Raw genomic sequence first — 10,608 nt, forward strand, 5'->3', positions numbered from 1 at the left:
CCTTACCTTCCACCGGTAATGCTAGAATAGGTGTCTTGAGTTTTTGAAAGCTATCCTCACATTTTTCTGTCCATTCAAATGGTATCTCCTTTTTGGTCAAATTTGTCAAGTGAGTGGCAATAGAAGCAAAGTTCTTCACAAATCGACGATAGTAGCTAGCAAGCCCACAAAACTCCTAACTTCCGTCACAGAGCTAGGTCGAACCCAATTTTTCACCGCCTCAATCTTTTGAGGATCTACCATTACCCCTTCTTTCGAAACTACATGCCCCAAAAATGCAACAGAAATCAACCAAAATTCACACTTCAAAAATTTAGCATAGAACTTTTATTTCCCAAGAACACCCAGAACAATACGAAGATGGTCAGCATGCTATTCCTCACTTTTCGAATAGACCAAAATGTCATCAATAAAGACTATGACAAAAGAATCAAGAAATGGCTTGAACACCCAATTCATTAAACTCATGAAACCTGCAGGCGCGTTAGTCAAGCCAAAGGACATAACTAGAAACTCGTATTGCCCATAGCGGGTTCTAAACGCCGTCTTAAGCACATTCTCAAGCCTAATTTTTAATTGATGGTAGACAGAACTTAGATCAATCTTGGAGAAAACTAACGCACCTTGGAATTGGTCAAAAAGATCATCTATTCGAGGTAAATGATACTTATTTCGAATAGTGACCCTATTCAATTGTCGGTAATCTATACACATTCTCATACTACCATCCTTTTTCTTAACAAATAAAATTGGGGCACCCCCATAGGGAAGCACTAGGTCGAATAAATCTTTTATCAAGAAGTTCTTGGATTTGAGCCTTAAGCTCTCTTAATTTCGCCGGAGCCATACGATATGGAGGAATAGAAATGGGGCGCGTACCAGGATCCAAATTAATGTAGAAATCTATATCTCTATCCGGAGGCATACCAGGCAAATCAGTAGGAAACACTTCCCTAAATTCCGACACAACAAGAATAGACTCAATAGATGGAGTCTCAACCTCAACATCCCTAATATGAGCCAAATAAGCTAAAAAAACCATGTTTTACCAGTTTCCTAGCCCGAATGGAGGACATGATCTTAGCTTGCTTAGGCTTGTACACTCCTTCCCACTCTAATTTTTCCCTTCCCAGAATTTCTAAAGTTACAGACTTAGTATTACAATTTAACACAGCATAATAGGGGAACAACCAAGTCATGCCTAAGATAATATCAAAGTCTGTCATATCCAATATCACCAAATCAGCCCAAGTTTGGAAACCCATAAACAAAATAGGAAAAAATACGATAGACATGGGTGACTATGACTAACTCTCTAACTGGGGTAGAAACATGAATAGGGGCATCAAGTATATCACAAATCATATCAAAATCTGAGGCAAATCGCACAGATACATAAGAATAAGTAGAACCCGGATCAAATAACACATCAGCCATCCGGTTACAGACAAGAATAGTATATGTGATCACCGTGTCAGACGCCTCTACCTCATTCTTGCCCGAAAAGGCATAACATTGAGCCCTATCATCTTGACGAGCCACTTCCCTACCTGGTTGTACATTACCCCTGCCTGCATTACCATTTCCTATACCACTACGGCCTCGCTGATTACCTCCTCACCCACCTTGTGGACGCCCTCAACCATTATTACCATTCCTCGCGGGTACCACTACTCTAGACTACTGCTACGTGGACTCAAACAAATGTGGGTGAGTACAATTTCTCCTCATATGCCCAGGTTCTCCACAATTGTAGCAAGTACGATCAAAAAAGGGTCTGCTGCCCACTGAAAGTGCAACTCCCTAGCTATCCTGAATCAAATTATGAGGTGGAGTTCTCGAGTAATTACCTGTAGAGGCGGGCATAACAGACTGAATTGGCTTGGCTGCAAGCGTTGGCCTTTTGGACTCTCTTGAGTAAGAACTCTGAAAGTTACCCGAGTTCTTGGCCCCTTTAGCCAATGCTTTGGCCTGACCGTCTCACCTCACCCCCTCCACTTTATTTACATAGTCTGTCACCTCATTAAAGCTCCTCCCTGCAGAAGTCATATTGACAAATAATACTTGCAACTTAGAATTTAGTCCCCTAATGAATAACCGGATCCTCTCCTCATCAGTAGTCACCAATTGAGTAGCATATCTGGATAAGGCATGAAACTTGGCCTCATAAGCAGCCACAGACATACCACCTTGCTCCAAAGCCAGGAACCCATCCTTCTTGCGATCCCTCAAGGTCCTAGGCATATACTTCCTAGAAACAACGCATGAAATTGGTCCAAGAAAGTGGGGGTAAAGTAGTAGATCTACATTCTATATAAGCTCTCCACATCTGCTTAGCCTCACCTTGAAGCTGAAAAGTCACAAACCCAATCCCATGCTGATGGACAATTCCCAACTTACGAAGCCTCTCATAGCAGTCTAAGATAAACTCATAAGCATCCTCATTCTCAGAACCAAGAAACACAGGAGGCTTTAGCTTCAAAAACTTAGTCAGCATTTCATGCTTATTACCAGTCATAACAGAACCCAACAAAGGATAGAAGAAAACATCATTACCTCTCGTTCCACCCGTCTTGGGCGCAGTGCTAGCAACAGGGGGATTAGGGGGAGCTTGAGTTGCTTGAACAGAAGGAAGCACTCCAAGACCAACCAATCCCTTCAAGAACGACATAATCTGTTGAGCTAACACTCGGTCTAAGGGAGGAATACATGTAGTCTCAGCCTGCACCTCTTCTTCTTGTCCCATATCCTCAACATTCTTAACATCAACATCCTCTTCTATCTCTTCATGATGCGAATGAGGGTTCTCATTCATAGGAGCATTCTCAACAGGAGCTTCATCCCCAGCAGACGCTACCCTCCCATGGCCTCTACCCCTAGCTCCTCCTCTACCCATGCCTCGACTGCGACCTCTCGCTGCAGATTCCTCAACTGGAGCATTGACGGGAGCTACAGGCCTGACGCTATTGAACCTATTATTAACCATCTGTGGGTAGAAGAGTGAAGGAGGTTAGATACCAATTTGAATCAAGTTATAGCACGAAAGGAGACAAGAGAAAACAAAGAGATTTTCTTAAAGTTCTATAGCCTCTCGAAGAAAAGTAAGTGTCCCCATGCCATTCCGCGAGACTCTACTAGCCTCATTTTGGTACATCGAGATCAACGAACCTAGGCTCTAATACCAACTTTGTCACGACCCAGACCATCGTGATTGACACCCACACTAATCCTCCGGTGGGAGAACCACTACTACAACTCAAACCAAGCAACTAAACTAAAAACTAAAGCATTTAAGGATACGAAAACATGAGTAATAGCTAAAACTGAAGTTCCCATAAACTTCCAAAAGATCTAACAACTAACAATGCGGAAAAATATACCTAGAACCTGAAAGTCAATGTACCAAAACATCTAAAGTTCAACAAGTTTAAACAAGAAGGGATACAACCCCAAACTAATGAGCTAATAACTAACTACAAAAGTCTAAGTCTGAAATGGTGGATATAGACGAAAGAGAATCCATGACAGCTCGGAAGAATTGGCTCACCCTTGAATTCGAATGAGATCACTGATCTTCTTGACGAGGTCTGTCAATAGCCGCCTGAAGATGCCTTGTACTCAACAAAAATAAGAGCAAGTGCAGTATTAGTACACAACTGCAGTGTACTGGTAGGATCATGCGGCTGTCCCACTAAGTGTAACATAAGCAAGTCAATACAACATTATAAACATGCAAAATACCGAACATATACAATATCGATTATCACATGCTCAACAATATACATTTATAACAAGTCATTAGTCCTCTCATGGAACCCAAACTCAAACTGTTAGCATATCGGAATGTGGTACCCGATCCAATGTTTATGCAGGAACGTGACAATCGATCCCATAATTATGCCGAAATGTGGCAACCGATCCCAATTAGTATACCGGAACGTGGCAATCGATCCCAATTAGTATACCGGAACGCGGTATCCGATCTAATCAACACACCACAATCACAATCACAAGTACATTCTCAATAATCATACAATCAAGAAGTGATTCATGGCATATAGTTATTCATCTATCTCATTTACAACAAGTGTGATCAATAATGCAACATTCACATACATACATGTATCATAATAAAGCAAGAACAAACATAATCACACAATCATAGAAATACAACCATCACCCACCTCGAAACAAGTTTGAAACCCTAAAAAGCTTGATCCTTCCCTTTCCGGATTCAGTCTGCTTGTTCTTGGTCTACAAACAATCAATATAATACAGGAATCAATAAACAATCACTAATTACCAGATTACTAACAATTCTAACAAACCCTAGATCAACCCATGATCCCAACCATCCAATTTAGGGCTGTTTCCAGCATAGATTCTAGATCAAAACCCTCCCCCATTGATATTTACCCATTAGATTACGTTCTACGGATTGAAAAACGGATTCGGGGAGTTAAAACCTTACCTTTAGCCTCAAGAATGCTGGAAAACTGTCAAGAATCTTCTTGGGTTCATTCCTTAGCTCTAAGAATCAAAAAGTGCAGAATAAGGTCGTTTAGGGGTTTATTTACGACTTTAAGTCGCGTCTGGCCTGCTACAATGGCACCGCCAGAGTGACCAAAACCACCGCCAAAGTGGCTTGCACGAAACAGTGAGTTATTTTAATAAATCCAAGACCCCCATTTCACAACAAACCTTTTACCAATGACGCTCAGAAAATACCATTCACGCTAAGATCTATTTCGGCAGTTCTACTCACCCGAATTCAATTTCGTAAAGTCGTACGGATTCCTTAACGACTTATCTAACTACTCATGTAATCAAAATCATATTTAAATTAACCAATTACTATCAGATTTCCTTAGACCTCACAGACTCCGATTTCATCCAAATCTGGACTAGGTTGGGAAATCTCAAGTTACTACGAAAAAGTTTTTCGACCCAAATTTTTTCTCCGTTGACTTTTATACAACGATGGAACTCAGTCGTTATATTAAAATATTAATATTTAACAAATTAAGTAACCGTATTTTGATTTAGTGGAGGGTCTTGCGCGTGTAACTCAATTTTATTGACCACAAAATTTTAAAAATTACATAAATATTAGTATTAAGAAAAATGTAACTTTCATTTTTATTTGAAAATTTACTTGTTAAATCTCATATTGTATAAATTGTAGAAAAATAAAAAATGAAACAAAAGGGGTGAAAATGAACAATATATGTATGTGTTTGCAACAATATGTTAGATATACGACAAAGTAACACAATCAAAATCTTTCATTCAAAGTAATAATCTTTTAGCAATCTTTATTTAAAGTACTTGTATTTAAACAAAAGCATATTGCATAAACTATTCAAGTATTATCAAACTCATCATGTATTAATAAAAGTTTTGTCAATTAAATAACACTCAAAAGAATAATAACACTAAAACAAAGAAATAAATTCCATAACTATGCAAAATGATACAAAATTACATAAAATATGGGTTGCGTACCAAATATATATTGGACAACCATACCTTAACTCCAAAATGGAAAAGAAAAACTTAAAATCATAAGCTAACATAAAAAAGACCTAAAGGAATATATAGGTTATATCTTTTACTTCTAAGCTTAACACTTGAACTATATTGTAAGAAAGCTTCTCTTTTTAATTTCATAATGAAGTTATTTGTTCTTTTCCTCGGTTAGATTCTTGATGACATATATCTATGTCATTATCTAGGAAGAAGAAAAGAGAACAGTAGATGATAGAAAAGAAATGAAAAGAATATGATTATCTAAGAAGCAATAATAATATTTAGTTGTCTTTTCACCTACCAAATTAATGTTGCACATTGAATCATGATACATAAATTTTATTTTGGTTTCAAAATTCAAAGAGTCGCTAAATTGGGAGAGCCATTCATTATTAAAGTGTAGTTGTTGGACTTCATATTCCCATTATGTAATTAAAATATTAGTATTTAATAAATTAATTAATTTTATTTTAATTTATTGGAGGGGCAAAATGGTAATCCAACTTTGAATGTTGGAGCTTCCCACTTATAATAATATATATGATATGATATGATAATAATAATAATAATAATATGATATGATATGATTATGATTATGATATATATATATATATATATATATATATAAATTTGAAGAAAATGCTGACAATCTTCTTCAGGATAATACAACACGTACGTCACTAATATAATAGAGAAAGGGAGGGGAGCCTCACAATAAACTTTGATGAATTGAATAAAATAATTATGATATAAAGTTTCATAGTATTATTTAATTTGTCTTTTAAATCCTACTTAACCAATTCTAATATAAAATATAATCCACCAGTTGTTGTATTATTTTGAACAAAACTTAGGAAAAGAAGTTGTATCCACCATATTATATACTTATTCACACTACTAATTAATTATGATCTAATATGACATGGAATTATTGTACGTATGGATTAATTAATACATGAATCACATATCAAAACACAAAATTATTGAAGAGTCGTAGGTAAGCACTTTATATTATAATATTATATTGATATAAAAACATGTATGGCACCTAATTAAATTTAAACTGAAGTTTTATTTATTATTATAAAAACATTATGGCACCTTGTTAAATTAAATTCAAATTTTATGTATTAATAGTTGTAAAATTATATCACTTATAATTATATAGTTATAAGTAATTCTCTTAAAAAGTAATTAGTGCCGTACACAGTAAAGATGATGACCTATATGTTATCATAAACTAAATTTTATTGATGATATAAAAATATGTTTTATCTTATTGATGTATATACTTATAATATCCTTAATTGAAACATGTTATAAAGAAGCCGCATCCGTAATTTTTATACAATTAATTAAGTTTCTCGTAAGCTTCCTATGAATTCTTTTTAACCTATTTGTTAGAAATTTATTAGGACCTAGAGTTGGTACGGCGTGATATTAGATAAGAGTTATATATTAGTCCAAAATGTCGAGTAGAGAGCTTGTTGGCCACTCTTGACTTTTCGGGGTCATTTGGTACGAATATTGATAATGTAGGGATTAGTAACACGTGAATTATTAGTGCAGGAATTAGCAACGTAGGAATTTAGTAATGTTGAGATTATTTTTTATCAAATGTTTGGTTCATTGCTTCCCACTTAATCTTGTGTTAGATTTAAAACTCTACTAAAAAAAACTTTTCTATTATACCATTGTGTTATTATGAGATTGTTTATTTCATGTAATTGGGTCAATATAGATAACCGTCGGACAATTTTTTTTTTTTTAGAATTAAGTTAAATACATATATATATTTAAGTTAAAATAAATTGTTATCAAGTTGAGGTGTGATGTACCATTAAGGAGATCCTTGATGGCACGTGTATTTCTAACTTTTTGTTGGTTAAATATAGGGAAAATGCATAAGTACCCCCCTCAGCCTATGCCCGAAATCCCAGAGACACACCTAACCTTTACTAAGGTCCTATTACCCCCCCCCCCCGAACTTATTTTATATGTAATATTCTATCCCTTTCTGGCCTACGTGGCACTATCTTGTGGGCTCAGTGCACGTTGACAATTTTTTAAGGATAGTGCCACGTAGGCCGAAAAGGGGTAGAATATTATAGATAAATTAAGTTTGGGGGGGTAATAGGACCTTAGTAAAGGTTAGGTGTGTCTCTGGGATTTCGGGCATAGGCTGGGGGGGTACTTATGCATTTTCCCTTAAATATATCTTAAACTTAACATAGCTTTAAAGCTACTTAAATTGTTCAATACCTAAAGCTTATTAAAAAAACAAATAGTTCAAGTGGTTAATCGACGAACTACATTGAATAAAAAAATTCAAAAAAAAAAGTGCAGAAAAAATATTAGTGAAATCATCAAATTACACTAAACGGATTTGGAAAATTAAAAAGAACATTTATTACCATTCCAATATAAATAAAAGGGAAAAGGGTCAAAAATACCCCTCAATTTTGGTTTATTGTTTAACTTTGCCCTCACCGTTAAAACGAAGTTAATTTTACCCCTCCCGTTACTAATTTCACCAAAATTACCCCTCATTAGACGGAATCCCCAAAATTGATCCAAATTGGTTTAAAAAAAACTATTCCCTATTTTTAACCCAATGCCCCGCCCCATTTAGGATAACCCGGTTAACCCAATTAACCCAATGCCTTGTTACCCATTCCCATTTACCCATTCTCTCTCTTTGAATCTTTGAATAGATAATCTCCTTTTCTCCCGAATTGTGAAGTTTGCCCATTTCTCCGATGTACTCGGAAAGGAAGGAGAGGGATTTTAAGACACCATTCTGGACATTAAGCTCAGGCACACGATAATCGTTCATCAAGGCAGGCAAGACTGTAAAGGGAGAACATGTTTCTGCAACAATAGCAATTGCGACAGTCGTACAAACACGGTTCTGACGTTCCTGCACCTTAAGATTGTTCAACAATGTTGCGAGCACATCCTGAGGTCCAATGGCTTTAGCAATATACCCAAATGTGTTCACTGTTGCTCGACGGATACCTTTCTTGTGCGCTTTAAGCAACTCAAGCAGCTCCAAACAAATTCTCAACCACTCCCTTGCAGGAACAAATTCAGCACCACGATCTGCAATTCGACCAACAAGGTCAATACAATTCTCTTGGACTTTCTCATGACGATTCTTCAAAATAGGGGTCAACCGAGGAAGCAAATCCTTAATTGGAGTAGTCATATTAGTCATACCAATAACATTCACAATAGCTTTGACAGCCCCCAGTATAGATCCTAAAACCTCTGGGTATTCTTCTTCCAAGTACTCGTACAAGACAACACCAAGATGGCCCGTTAGTTGTTCTTCCCCACACTGCTTCATAACTACTGCAATTCTGGATATCAGATCTGCAGCTTGTTGTCTCACCTTGGCACTCCTGTTGTTCAGTCGCCATTTAATAGTACCACAAATCTGAGGAAGGTATGGCTTAACTCTCAAGGGCATTTACAACAGCACCAAATCCGTTAAGCATCACATTGGCATCGTCACTGGTTTGCTCTTGGAAGGCATAAAGGATACCATCAATTAACAGCTCTTCTAGTATATATATATATATATATGAAACAGACTATACTCTACTACCTCTAGTACGTCTTTGATATATGAATTACCATTTTAAGTACTTAATTCATATTCACAATGTAACATTTGACAGTAGATGTCAATGGAGACTACGCTTCTTAAGTAGGGGAGAAATTATTTGAGCTCGATCTTTGGAGCTACATTAGATTCCTGGAAATAGTCCTTCGGTCTGTTTGCATTGTGATGTGAAGCAACTTACTAATAGTTCTTAGGCTTCTTTCATCCACCCATTTTGGCAAAGTTATGATCTGCAATCTGTTTTTTGGTCCAGCTACTTGTCAGCAAATAGAAAATGTGATTATATTTCGAACTGAAATTTAAAAATAAGGAATTATTGCATACCCAAGTTCTTCCGCGAATCTCTAGTCAGGCAGAGGAAATATGTGCCCTTCAGTCACTGGTTCAGTTCTCAAAGTACCATCTTCCTCTTCTCAGTTTGCACTGCAAAATTAATCCAAAACTTGTTAGACCCACTTATAAGTAATCGTAATCCAAAATGGAGCGACCACAACATCAGATTTAATCATTAATTAGTGCAAACAGTCTTGAGAGCAAGGAGCTGCTAAGTAACTTTTTTCGCTTAACTATGAAGCGTTCAATGTGTTTTGCAAGAATTTTGACAGATGATAAGCCCTTAACACTACCACAAATAGTATTCTGTCATCTACTTTGAAATTTTCCCTAAAAATCTAAGCTTAAAAGAAATAGATCACGAAGGAGAACGAACCTCAACTTCACCTGCCTCGTACTCCAGCTTCCTCAACTGTCTTACACCGCGCTGCATCTTCGATTGTTTCATCTTTACCATGACCTCTGATATATTCAGAAGTTTTGGGAATGATAACTCGGTTAAAATAATACAACAAAATCAAAATATGTATATTATTGGTTTGGAGTAAATGAACAAAAATATTATACAAGCTCATGACAAAAGAAATTTATTGGTTTTGAAAGAAGACTCTGCATATAATAGAAGACGAGAGTTACATATATAAATAGAGACAACACAAATATTAGAATATTACCTATATTTATTTACGCTAAATTCCTCGGTTTGCAGCTGAAGAGACTGCTGACTCTCCCAAGAGTATAGAATGTTTCATAGAAGAGGATATCTCTTGTCAAGCTCAGGATCATCGTTATACAACAAACATAATCCATACTTCTTCATTTCTCCGGAGAAACAAAACGTAATAAGCTCATAGTCATTTGTCGTTTTCCCATTTGCCTTAGATGTATCCCATAAGCCAACAAAAGGTACCAAGAAAAAATAAATCTTAGGATAACCGTATGAATGGTTGGATAAGGAAAGTGTTTGGGTGATACCCGACATTCCATCATCACATAAGGGCATCAGGTGAGCTGTGATATCAATTAATTCGCCACAGTAACATACAACAAATCCCAAAAAGTTATCATGTACGTACCAATTTTCATTGCTCCAATCTGCAAATATTGTATTTAATTGC

At 36.3% G+C, this 10,608-nt stretch overlaps 1 pseudogene; it reads right to left on the reverse strand.

The window, feature by feature from the left end:
- Window positions 1–8,122: 8,122 nt before the first annotated feature.
- Window positions 8,123–9,947, reverse strand: LOC107058070 (splicing factor 3B subunit 1 pseudogene; annotated as a pseudogene).
- Window positions 9,948–10,608: the final 661 nt, after the last annotated feature.

Source organism: Solanum tuberosum, unplaced genomic scaffold, assembly GCF_000226075.1.
Source record: "Solanum tuberosum cultivar DM 1-3 516 R44 unplaced genomic scaffold, SolTub_3.0 scf00428, whole genome shotgun sequence".
NCBI lineage: Eukaryota > Viridiplantae > Streptophyta > Magnoliopsida > Solanales > Solanaceae > Solanum > Solanum tuberosum.